General features: G+C 51.4%; 1 non-coding gene across 1 annotated transcript; it reads right to left on the minus strand.

The window, feature by feature from the left end:
- Positions 1-10,944: 10,944 nt before the first annotated feature.
- On the minus strand, positions 10,945-11,107 carry LOC144116628 (U1 spliceosomal RNA). Its single transcript, XR_013311939.1, has one exon. It is a non-coding gene; the product is annotated as a U1 spliceosomal RNA (small nuclear RNA).
- Positions 11,108-12,663: the final 1,556 nt, after the last annotated feature.

Consider the following 12,663-nt stretch of genomic DNA (forward strand, 5'->3'; position numbering starts at 1 on the left):
TGCTGTGGTTCTTTTGCTGTTTCTTAATTATTTGCAAAACGCATGAAGCGGCCCCAGGTCTTTGCGGCCCCTGAGGGGCAGCTACTGGCCTCTAGGCCTCTCAGGGAGGCCTCCCTACAGGCTAGCTGCAGTTAAGAGCTCATGGAATCACAGTGCTAGCATTTTTTTTGCATTTTAACTTTAAGCAAGTCATTAGGTCTGAACTTTACCCAGTTTTGTTACCCAGAGCACCACATTTCTGACCTTTAATTCTTTCTTTTTTATAGATACAATGTCATAAAGCATACTCCCGTCTGGACGCACGCTCGGAAGGCTAGACCTTATCTATAAAAAAGGAATTCATATATGCGAATGTCGAGACTAAATGCGGATCACTTTTTTGTTTAATTATTCCGCGTCATACCGTAGTAATGGAAACGCGAAAATTAGCCTTACGTTTACAGAGCGGCACGGAATCGACCAAACCCTGAACCAAACGGTGAGAGACGACGTCAAGACAAGCACGGGCAAATATTTCTTGCGAACCATTTATTCGCTCACTTCTCCTGTTCTACGGTGACTGGCATATCTTTAAATTTCCATGGTAGGCCGCAAAGTGGCCGAAATAAGGAAAGCGATGATGTGAAAGGTGCGGGTCGATGGCAGTTTTTTTTTATTGTGTAGGGGTCGTTTGAATGTGCCAAGATTCGAGTAAGAGGCTTTTTTGGTAATTTGCTACGGTCCCGAGGATGATGCTTTCCTCAAAGTTGATTCTATGGTCTGAGTCCTCGGAATGTTCGGCTATCCGATTGTGCTCACTTGTGGAGTCGCGAACGTCGTTTTTGTGTTGCCGCATGGACAAGTTGCAGAATATTGAGCGCGCTCCAAATGAAAACCCTTGTTCGCAGACGACATGTTCACAGTCTTGTTCGAAAAGAAAGTGGGGAGGTGCCTCTTTAGCTCTTCAAAAGGGGAGTTGTTGAAAGTACACAGGAGAAAAACCCGGAAATATTTCCAGTGAATATCACTTTACGGGGTCCAGTGATATTCAACACACGTACCGCGCCTTGCGAGAGAGATCACAGCATTGTCACGTGGAGCTCTCCTACGGCGGCGTCGCTGTCCATGTCACCCTGAGCGCGCCGTGGCGACTTGCTTGCTACGCGTCCCCGGAACAGGGTGATTGCCTGTTTCGCTCGAGGAAGACTGCAATAAACGTGTCTTTTGAAGCTAGAGCATTACTTCGCTTGTGCGAAAACCAGGTCGTAGCCAGAAAGTCGTGGCAGGCACACGTGGCCGAGACGCCGCACGTGCGCGAGTGACGTCACCACCGTTATTGCGACTTTCTCCTTCCGAGAAGAGCAAGACGACTTCCGCGATGAATGGAAACAGGTCGGGAGGCGACCCTCCTCCTGCCTCCCTCATTCAGATAACAAAACTGACCAAGCTCAAGCAAAGTTCTCCAGAGGGTGTTGGCTCAAGATGGGAGCGGCTGACCCCCTCCGCCGCATGGGTGAGATACCACTGTCGTGCATGACTTAATGTACATGAAAACAGTGGCGCGTCGCCTCCGCGAGTACACTAATACGATGCGCCCCTGTCATATGCATATATTCATGAAAACATGGCTAGAGATTACACAAAAGGGAAAGTATACTCGCCGCCGCGGTGATTTGGCCTTCAGCTGAATCGCTCGCGTCTGCACCATCAGGCGGGACAGCAAAGCGTGACCGGAGGCAGCAGTTCATTGCCGATTAAGTACGCGACCAACGCAGCGAAACGTGCGAAGTGAGCTGCTGCAGCGAAACAACGTTCACCTCCCAAGTCCCCGACAAAAACTCAGAGACAAGCAGTGCTCTCGCTTTTACGGATCGTAAGAATCGCTTAGGTGCCCGCATAACTTTTGTGAACTATAGGGGGCCTGTTTTCGGAGGCAAGCCTCGCCTCTCTCCTACCTGCAGATGTATGCGCGCCGCACCGGTGCACAAGCGTTGTATGTCCGTGGTGAATCGGTGAAGCTTGGACCCAAGGTGTTTGGTGGGCTGACCACTGCCTAGAAGGCACAATATTTGCTCCCGTCCATGAAGTGCGGATAAGAAAGAAAACGGCAGAGGACGCAACCCCGACAATGAGGCTAAACAATATACTCCACATGGGATTCATGAAGAGATAAGGGAGAAGGGTCGCAGAGGAGAAAAGCTTTATAATAGGAACACTAGTTTATAACAAGTATATAGCAATAATGTAAATAACAGTAACGTAGCAGTTCAAAAGTCCTTACGGGAGTCTCTCGCTGCTCTTGAGAGGGAGTGTAATATATGGTTCAAACAGAGAGACAGCCCGATTTAAAGGCTTGATAATAAGATTCATTCTGGAGAAAGGGTAGCACAGCATAGAAACAAAAAGTCAATATAGGCAAAAATATTGAAACACCAAAAGCAGTGTTTATCTATGCTCAGAAAGTTGCCCAAATTCGGCAGTGAGCTCATGAGCACAAAACCATAAAAATGGCTGTGGCTTAGCTCTGGTTAAACCTGGAGTGACGCGATAGCTACAGCTGGCCGAGTGGAACTCGCTCAGTAGAATTGCAGTCAGTCTTTCGCCGCTCTGTTCCTCTTCATTCCTGGACGTGCATACACCCCCCCCCCCCCCCCCCCACCTCCCACCTCCCCTCACCCGGTTTCGCGCTGTGTCGGTTTCAAACGGCGGCGGCGTGGCGGCCGTTTCTAGTCGGCGGAGGCGCCGTCGGCGGCGCAAGGCCATTTTTCGATGGCGGCGCCGGCGGCGTGGAAAGCTAAACCACAAATTTAAAAATTATTTTGCTACAGCCTTCTTTGGTAAACTGGTTGAAATTTTAGGGCTTTTCGTACTAAGGGGTCAGAACTCAGAATACAGAGGAGTTGAAGGTTGAGAGAAATGCAAAATGTTCTGTAAATATTCAGTTTTTTTATTAGAAAAAAAATTATTTACATATGTACAGATGTCCAGGTTTCCGGATACATTGACATTCACAAGTAGACATGACGCTAAGCATGTAAGGCGAGCCAATTAAAAAGGTACCATAAGCATCTTTGAGAAACTAACAGGAATTGCTTGTGGGCGATGTAAAACAGCATAGCATAGCGACTGAAGACTAAAACAGCAATAATCTGACACGGAAAAAAAGTCCTTAGCGCCAGTTTGGTCTAAAGACCAGATCAAGACGATCGTCGTTAACAGAAATTAATGGGCACGACCACTGCCGCAGAAACTCTTCCTCTCCCAAGAAAGAGTTCCTCTGACAAGAAACAGATCAGCTCCCTTCGAAGACGGCCAAGCATTAGCCACACAGTGTGGCGTTGAAAGCCATCAGCAGCCGAGGTGCATCGATTGCACCATATGCTAAAAAAAATAATGTGGCTTAGCTCAGCTAATCCAGGATTGTCGGCGCTCACTGTGTTCATTGGCGTTGGGATTGACAATGTTCTAGACGGCGATGGACTTGAGCAAAGGAAGGGTGATAATAATTGGCTACCTGGATATGCGGACGCTTCATTCGTGCTTTGATACATATGGCGGTGGTGAGAGAGAGCTGTGGCCTGAATGCATTAGCGATGACAGCGTTGTGGCTGACATGCGGCACTGCAGCGTTCATTTGGAGATCTATCTCTCGCGATCAAGCATTAACTGCATGCCACCCCCAGGGTGGCAGGGACGGCACGCTGCCTATCCAGTGTGTGGAACGCAATCAAAGCAAGCTTTCGGACACGTTTTTTATTGTGTAAATAGTTTGTAGATATTACTTCTCCCCCTATCCTCTCTTCCTGTCCCCTCGCCTCTTTCATTTCATTTCTCCATTCTGCCTGCTATCCTTTATTTCCGCTGCCCCACCTGAGCTGCTTCAGTATCGATGGCAGATGCCGGGGCTAGCAAAAATCTTTTCCTTCCTTTCTACTATTATTTTAATTAGAAAAAACCACTACCACCACCAGTTGGACACCAACGCCACGTACATGAAAGCGAGATTGAGGTGTCCACTGACCCACGGAGCCGGTTGTGCACCTTTCCTTTCGGGAAAATGAACGACCTTTGCAAAGCTGTCACCGCCAATGAGCTCTATGAACGCCGTGGACTGACTTGTTTTGTTTTGTTTTTGAGGAAAGGAAATGGCACAGTAACCGTCTCACATATCTCGGTGGACACCCGAACCACGCAGTAAAGGAAGGGATAAAGGAGGGAGGGAAAGAATAAAGAAAAAATTGAAAGTTGGATTTTGAGGAACGGCGCATGCGCAGTAGTCACTATGAAGCGAGAGAGAGAGAAATATCCGCGGCCAGGCGCGCGTTCTGACGTCATGTGCCTCCTCGCAGCACCTCCACTGCGGAATCGCAAGTTCGCGGCCAGTAAAGCTTTCGCTTTAAAAGGCCCGCAACAATTAACAGGCGAGCAAAACGGCCGCGGGAGACAAAGCTCGAAACGCCCTGCCCAGGTAATCCCCGCATGAACCGCTCGCCAAAAGACACGCGCAACCACGCAGGGGACTGTAGCGTAGCGATTAGATTCCGGAAGCGGGCAATGGAACATTTCGGAAAGTTGCGCACGCCCCCTACGCGCCCGCCGCAAAGCAGGCTGGGAATTGTGAGCGAGGTTGCCGGGCAGGATCCGCCGGAGCAGTGCACACCGCTATGGACGCCGCGCAACAACAGGTAAAAAAAAACGTTTTTTGGAATGCTAGTAATACTTGTGTTGCATATTTGCGCCGCACAAGTGATCTTTACATTGCCGTACAACTTTTCTGTGGTTATGCAGCCGACGCTACGAGCGCGAAACGAGTATTTTGGCACGTGACTTTCGGGCGCCCGATGCGGCATCCAGCCCCCTAGTGGAGATCAGTGTCTTTAACTGATGAGGGTGTTAGTCACTGAGGAAAAAAAAACTGATGTTAGCGGTGTTAGCTTCACATTTTCCCGCTATGGCGCTAGTAGCCGGCCTAGAATAAAGCCCCCAATGAAGCAAATGTAACGCAAAGCTTTGAACTTTCCGGCATTCCTCCTCTCCTCATAGAGTTTATTAACTATTAATAATAATAGTAAGAAACTCTGCGCCTCTACTAGCGCGCCGCCGGATAATAGACCGTCCCATTGGCCGAGAAGCCGTGGTCACGTGTTAGCGCGCGCTTTTTTGCTCCGCAGCAGACGCCGGCGCCATTGTCGGGAGTAGGAGTCACGCTTCGTTTTCTTTCTGTGCAACAGTTTTGGCGGGAAGCGTTTTTCCATCTTTGACAGCGTCTACGCGTTGCGGCAATGCCGGGCTTCTGTTGCGCGTATGGCTGCAACAACCGAGGAGGTAGTGGGAAAAGATTTTTTTTCCGGAAAAAGCAACGCGGCTCGCCGGATCGGCCGGGCAAACTTCGATAATGTGCTCGATCCGCGACTTTGTGAGGTGAGTGACCGTTCTTCAATTGTCAGTCGTGTTTTTTTTTTCGGGTTATTTGGTGCGAAGCGCGAGCGACTGCAATCTTTCTTCGCAGTAAATGCTGTTTGGCATAGTTGTTAACTCGTTCGCTCGTAGGCTACGAAAGCTGTGCTTGGTTTCTTATGCCCACCGTGCCAGCTCTGCTAGATTCTGCAGGTGCAGCTTTGATGTTGCGCGCATTTCGCGGCGTCCGACATGGTTGCAGTCAGACTTGTTCGCAGGCTCGACTCGTTAAGTTACGCTCCATATTGTTATTCGCTTTATATCTTGAGCCACTATATCATCAAGAACACGGCAGTTTGTGGCTTGTCACTATCGCAATATGAAGTTAAGATTTTGGCTTATGCTGATGACGTTGCCCTTTTCTGCATGTTCTGATAAAAAGAGTGTGCTCGAGGTTTTGCATGTAACTGAGCAGTTTTGGGATAGTTCGGGTGCGTCTCTTAACCTTGACAAATCAAAGGGATTCTGGTTCGGTCACTACGGTACAAAACGAAAATTTTTTTTTGGCTGCATGAAGCATCAGTACCGTAATAGTGGGCCTCACTGGGATTCTCAGATCTCGTTAGTTAGGCGACAAACCCAGGCTTGGATGGGCAGGGGCTTTGTGCTATTTGCACGAGCACAAGTTTTCAATACCTTCTTAGTTTCGAAGCTCATCTACGCCATGCAGGTGTTGCATTATGCAAGAGAAAAAGTACAGGCAGTGCAAAGAATTTGTGTGACTTTTGTGTGGAGCTCTCAATGGGAGCCTATGAGTCGAGACAATTTGTTTCTTACTCTGGAGGCTGGTTAGCTGGTCTGCACCACTCGTTCGTTCAACAGCTTGCTTCAAGGTTTTTCTTTTTTAAAAGAGCAGCCCATCCGTTCCTCCTAGCTGTGCGGAACAGACGATTAAGTGCTCATCTGCCTATTCTGTTTGCGCCCACTGATCATAGGCGTGAGGGGACATATTCCATTTCATCACTGTAAGGTTTTACTTAGAATTCCTATACAGTATATACAGAAGACACATGACCAAAGTTCTGACTGAGACGTTATTTCCTGTACCGATGTATTGGCAGCCTTACCTCTCCATTCTATAGACAACAGTGTGTTAAAGCGGGTGCAACGGATAAGCTGCCGCTAAGACTTTCTTTTTAAACTTCACTCATCAGCGTTATACCTGTCAAAACGTGGCTTCGTGAAAAAGGGACATTTGTGACAAGGTTTGTTAACTGTCACCTGTGTCAGCAGCCAGAAACTATTGATCATTGCTTTTTGTTTTGTCGTGATGCCGTGTTTTCTGGGGACATTCTTCAACCGACTCTCAAAAAGGACATTAAGATTACGCCCTATACTACAAGATCTTTTCCTACAATGGAAGGTTCTAAGGTTGCATGTGATCTTTTTGTGCTCATGAGACTGTTTAGCGTGTGGAAGAGCCGCATGACAGATCGCCACGCAGAGCCGCCACGTTCATCGACGTCTCTGTTGAGAGAGCAGTGTGCTTTGGTGCGGGGGGTACATGCTGCGCAGGATCGACCGCCTGCCTGGCTCCCTTTCCTCGATGCAAGCGTGTATCTTCCGTAACTTTGGTGTGCGGACAAAGTGAGAGCAGGATGCTGGTGTGACTATATGGCAGGCTGCGGGATGCGACCTGGTTAAGTCGGGTTTGAAACCTGTCAAGGTGGGTGCACTTCCATGCAATAACAAAAAAAGTTTGGTGGCCTATGGGTTGCGTGCTCCCCTCGCAGTCTTGAAGTCGAGGGTTCAATTCCCTTCACCTTCGGAAGGAAACATTTTTATTTGTTATGGCGGTGATGTAATCCGAGAATTTTGGCACCACTGCTGCTGGGAAACGCCGACGTCGGGGTTCGCTGCCGATGAGCCATGTATAATGCTATAGCGTTTTGATATTATGTTTCCCTTTGGGGCGCGCTTCCGTGAGATACTAGCGACGGTGACTAAACTTTTACTAACTGGCCTAAAACAGAGCCTTGCTATAAAAAGAAAGGTTGCATGCGTCAGCTGTCACTTACTCGTGGTAAGACAGGATCCGCTTCCTAATTGATGTTTTTATTCGCAAAATTCGTAAGTGCAGAGCCAGAACATGTAAAAACTGGCACTTTGCACGCGCATATAAGTTTCTCATAGAAGGACGAGGGTTCTGTCAAGTTTATCATGGCACAAATCATAACCTACTCCGGAGTAGAGTGAACTAGAAGAAAAAAAAGTAAAATCTTCTAGTTCACTCTATCCGGAGCATTGGGCGCGAACTCGCAACAGCAGACGGCGCCAACGAAACGTTTCTTTTTTTTCCAATGCGATAGCGGAAGTTTCTAAAGTGCGCTAGATTAAGCGACAAAAATGTTTTGAAAAAATATTTTCTCTGAGAAGTGTATTTGTAAAATGAAGGGGAAAAAACTCAATGATGGGGGGTCGCTTGGGAGGCACGGTGGAAATGCGTGAGTGGTCGCCTTTATGTACAACGCTCACTGACCGCACACCAGTTTCTTTTTAATACCTGTTTTTTTTTTCGTTCGTCCTTGGCGTCTTCGTTTTCGCATCCTTTTAACGCCGTGACATCGGTCATTCTCTGGGAATCCTCATACTACTCCTGGCGCACTGGTGCAGGGGTTAAGCGATGCGCCACTGCCCTGCGATGGCAGGTGCTGCCACCGGTAGGGCTTGTGCGACCCAGGTTGCTGTTCCTGAGCAATTCTCGCGACCAATCATTAACTGCCACCTGCCTGCCGTGGTGGTGAGTTTGCTCACAAGCCGGTCGGCAGAGCTTCTCTCGGCTTCACTTTCTCCGCGACATACCCCTCTAATGCTAACGCATTAAAATTGTTTTCGACGGTTAACTGCATTTGGCGACATGAAGAGGAAGCCTTCTCTCACCATGGCAATATTCGATGCTCGTTTACACCTATCTGCTTTTCGGCTCATTTATTGCAATGTACAGTAAGCATATTTTTATTGCACAAAATATTGATAGCAAAACAGCCTTTTGTTGCAATATTTTTTGCGAAAATTTGTATTTTTGGAGTCGTAGTCATGTTTGAGGGCTAACGCTAGCCAAACTTGGTAAGGTGGTGGTTGTGGTTTTATTAAAAATAATAGTAAAAAGGAAGAAAAAAATTTTTCCTAGCCCCGGCATCTGCCATCGATACTGAAGCACCTGAGCTGGGGCAGCGGAAATAAAGGATAGCAGGCAGAATGGAGAAATGAAATGAAAGAGGTGAGGGGACAGGAAGAGAGGATAGGGGGAGAAGTAATATGTACAAACTATTTATACAATAAGAAATGTGTCCAGGTTGTGCGCGTGATTAGTTCATTTTAGAGGAATTAAATCACACACGCGCACAGCACTGTGTTGGTTACAACTGGAGTGGGGCGCCCAGTTATTAATCGTTCAAGGTAGAACTCGCGGAGCGTTCGGTCACTGCGTGTAACTACCTGACGGAGAACAGACGGGACGTCAAGCCCGTGTGTTCGAGGAATGCACAGAGGCTCACCAAAGTTCGCTCACGAGTGCGCGCACTGCCCTGCGGCCACAATAGCGTCTTGATGGAGTCTGGTAGTATGCCCTGCGCCCTATAGGCCGCGAGCATATCGCGACGAGCATCGGCGAACGCGGTACCGCATCCGTCACACACATCACTCTTCGCGATTCCGTGACGCACCCGTCGTTCCCCGGGCCACACGCAGCCAATGCGCGCGCGGAGGATCATTGCACGTTGTGACCGTGTAAGTGCGCGACAGCCGGTGACACTGTCGATGCGCTCACCTCCCGCGATGCGTGGGTTGGGGTGCTGCTTTCGGAGATGGTCGTGGATGGCCGCACGCACGTCCTCCAGCGCAAGGGGCAGATCGCTGGCAAGTAGTTGGTGTGCAGCGGTCGCGAGGTCGTCAGCTTCTTCGTTGCCTGCGATGCCGCAGTGACCGGGCACCCACTGTGCATGCACGGCACAACCTCTCAGCGCGAGGCACTCGATGCGCGAGCGAATTTCCCGCACTAGTGGGGTACCGCGGCCGTTAGATTGCAGGCGGCTGAGGGCGGCGCGGCAGTCACACAGCAGAGCACTCCTGGGCGGCGGAGGGCAGAGGGTGAGCAGCAGGCCAGCCCGAGCCGGATCCCCATCAACTCCGCCGTGGTGGAGGAGCCCAGGAAGGCTGCGTGTTGCTGGCTGTGCAGTCGCAGGGCGGGGATGGTGCCAGCCGCAGCATGGGAGCAGCTGTCGCGGGCCACTGAGCCGTCGGTGCACACGAGGAGATGGTCCTGGAGCTCTTCGTGTATGACGGCTCCGGCAAGCTGCTGCACAGCACAGAGGGGTGTGCTCCGCTTTCCCGCAATGCCGACGATCTCTCGCTGTACCTCCGAGGCAGCAGGCCAGGGCGCGCAAGAGCCGTAGGGGGGTGGGCCTTGGGTCAACTGCTCATACTCGAGCAGCGCCGCGCACATTCGTGAGCGCGGGTGCGAGTGCATACGCTGCAGCAGCGAGCCGCCGTCCGGTGCGCGGTGAAGCCGGTCGATGTGATTCAATTCCCTGCGCGCTGCTTGGAGCTTAAGTGGCCACGCTCCTGCCTCGGCCAACGTTGCGGCGCACTGCGAGTTTTTGGGAAGGCCTAGGCACACGCGCAGGGACTTGCGGTGCTGAAGCTCGAGTTTCTTCCAGCACGGCTTGCGCACCGTGACGAGCGGCAGCGCATAGAGCACCGCCCCCAAAGCTGCGGCATGTATGCCGCAGCTTTGGGGGCGTATGCGCTCGCACCCGCGCTCACGAATGGGCGCGGCGCTGCTCGAGTATGAGCAATTGATCCAAGGCCCACCCCCCTACGGCTCCTGCGCGCCCTGGCCTGCTGCCTCGGAGGTACAGCGAGAGATCGTCGGCATTGCGGAAAAGCGGAGCACACCCCTCTGTGCTGTGCAGCAGCTGGCCAGAGCCGTCATACACGAAGAGCTCCAGGACCATCTCCTCGAGTACACCGACGGCTCAGTGGCCCGCGACAGCTGCTCCCTTGCTGCGGCGGCCACCATCCCCGCCTTGCGACTGCACAGCCAGCGACATGCAGCCTTCCTGGGCTCCTCCACCACGGCGGAGTTGATGGGGATCCGGCTCGGGCTGCACCTGCTGCTCACCCTCGGCCCTCCGCCGCCCAGGAGTGCTGTGCTGTGTGACTCCCGCGCCGCCCTCAGCCGCTTGCAATCTAACGGCCGCGGTACCCCACTCGGAGCACCGCCACGACGAAATCGCAAGTTCGCGGCCAATAAAGCTTTCGCTGTAAAACCTTGTGCAAGATGGGATTCAAACCACCATCCTTCCGTTCCGCAGCTGAGCGTGCTAACGACTACGCTACTTCATGCCAGGTACCTTCCAAATGGCCTCCGATGTCACCAGCATTTACGCTTTCGCCTCACCGCACTTTAGGTCAACAAAGTGCCCCCTGAATACAAAGTGCCCCCTGAATAAAGGAAGGGAGAAGTACACCAATGTGTGGTACCATTCTGATTTTGGAATTTCATAAAGGGGGCCGGCGCGAACGCCGAGCCCCGACTACCAAAAATTACATGCCCCATCTACTCCATTTAGGAATAGTGGCGTGCTTCAGCCTTCCGTAGTGCAATGGCAGGCCTCGACACGGGGCCCCGACCTTGTTGATCGTCGGTGACCCAGCACCAGGTAAGTATCAAGAAACCGACTGAAATCGGATGTCATGCGATCCATGCCTCTGTTCAGTTCCAGTGGCCAATACACTTCTTACGGAGTTCCTTTTTCCGCATTAGGCGCAATTTTGTGAAAAAAGCTACAGCGGGACGGGGAGGGACCGCAGACAGGAAGGAGTAACTGAAGTTAACCTAATAAATGATTTTAACAACAAGAAACAAAATTAATTAGGTGTTAGATGTGCTCACACCTTGCAACGAATTCTAGTTGCGCGTGGGGAAGCGACCATGTTATTCGCAGCTACCTGTCTATTTTTTTTTAATTTGATTTATAGGGAAATGAAATGGCGCGGTATCTGTCTCACATATCGGCGGACACCTGAACCGCGCCGTAAGGGAAGGGATAAAGAAGGGAGTGAAAGAAGAAAGGAAGAAATAGGTACCATAGTGGAGGACTTCGGAATAATATCGGAGAGAAGGGCTAACGCGGGCCTTGCGTTTATCGGCTGTTGGGGTCGCGCATGGTGACTGGGACCGTCTGAAGGAGCAGTTGCGTCACCATTGCGCCGCTTCTGGTCAAGCCCTTAGGGCTCGCGTCTCAGATGAGGTGCGCGTGGTGACGGCGAAGCTGCGTATAGCTCAAGGCACCCTGTCGCTTATGTGCGCATGGAAAGAGGAGCTTTCGGAGCGTCTACAGCGTCTTTTAGGTATGTCTGTCGGGCGGCCGAGTCTCTCGCAGCCGCTCTGCCCGAGGTCGACGTCACTAAGACACAGGCCTCCCGTGTTTGCGAGCTCCTCGCTATCCAGGAGGCTACACCAGAGCAGCTCGAACGGAGCAGGCGGGTGCAGTGGCGAGATTTGACGTCTAGCACTCTTCCACCAGACGTTCGTGACTTCGGCTGGCTGCGAGGCTGGAGGGTCTTGCCCACGGGAGCCCGTGTCGCAGCGTGGGGCATCGCCCCTTCTTCGCGGTGTCCTCAGTGTGGCAACACTGAAACCCTACAGCATGCCATGTTTGAATGCGTGGTTTCTAGAACGTTTTGACGGCTCATGTCGCGTATGTTTTTTGTCACCTTGAACTACCGCACCCGGCCACGTGAGTCGTTTGTGCGGCTTCTGCTCTGTGTGGGTGCGTTTGTTTTGTGGCGGCAGAGAGGCGTGGCTTCCTTGCAGGGTCGACCCCAGCGGGCCATGTTCCCATTGTTGCTGAGGGTGAGAGCGCGCCTGTTCGAACAGGCGTGCTTAGACTGGGTCACCCTCGATGAGGAAGAATTCCTGCGCCGATGGAGCACCCGGTTCATCAACACAAGCAGGGGCCGCGTCACCGTGCAGCTCCTGCCATACTGAGTGTGCCGTGCGCTCTTTGTGTGCGGCGATTGTGAGCGGTGTGTTGTGCGTGCATGCCCCGCGTGCTTCCCCCCCCCCCCCCCCTCCGCACGTATGGACCCTCTTTTGAACTCTTTTGGACGTTTATGCCTTTTGTATTTGTGCATTTCATGCCAACGTGCATTTTTGCATAAGTAGGTTGCCGCTAAAGCATGCCATTAGTTTATGTTGGGCGACATTACTCGCCGTTCTGT

The sequence above is a fragment of the Amblyomma americanum genome, chromosome 1 (assembly GCF_052857255.1).
Source record: "Amblyomma americanum isolate KBUSLIRL-KWMA chromosome 1, ASM5285725v1, whole genome shotgun sequence".
Taxonomy (NCBI): domain Eukaryota; kingdom Metazoa; phylum Arthropoda; class Arachnida; order Ixodida; family Ixodidae; genus Amblyomma; species Amblyomma americanum.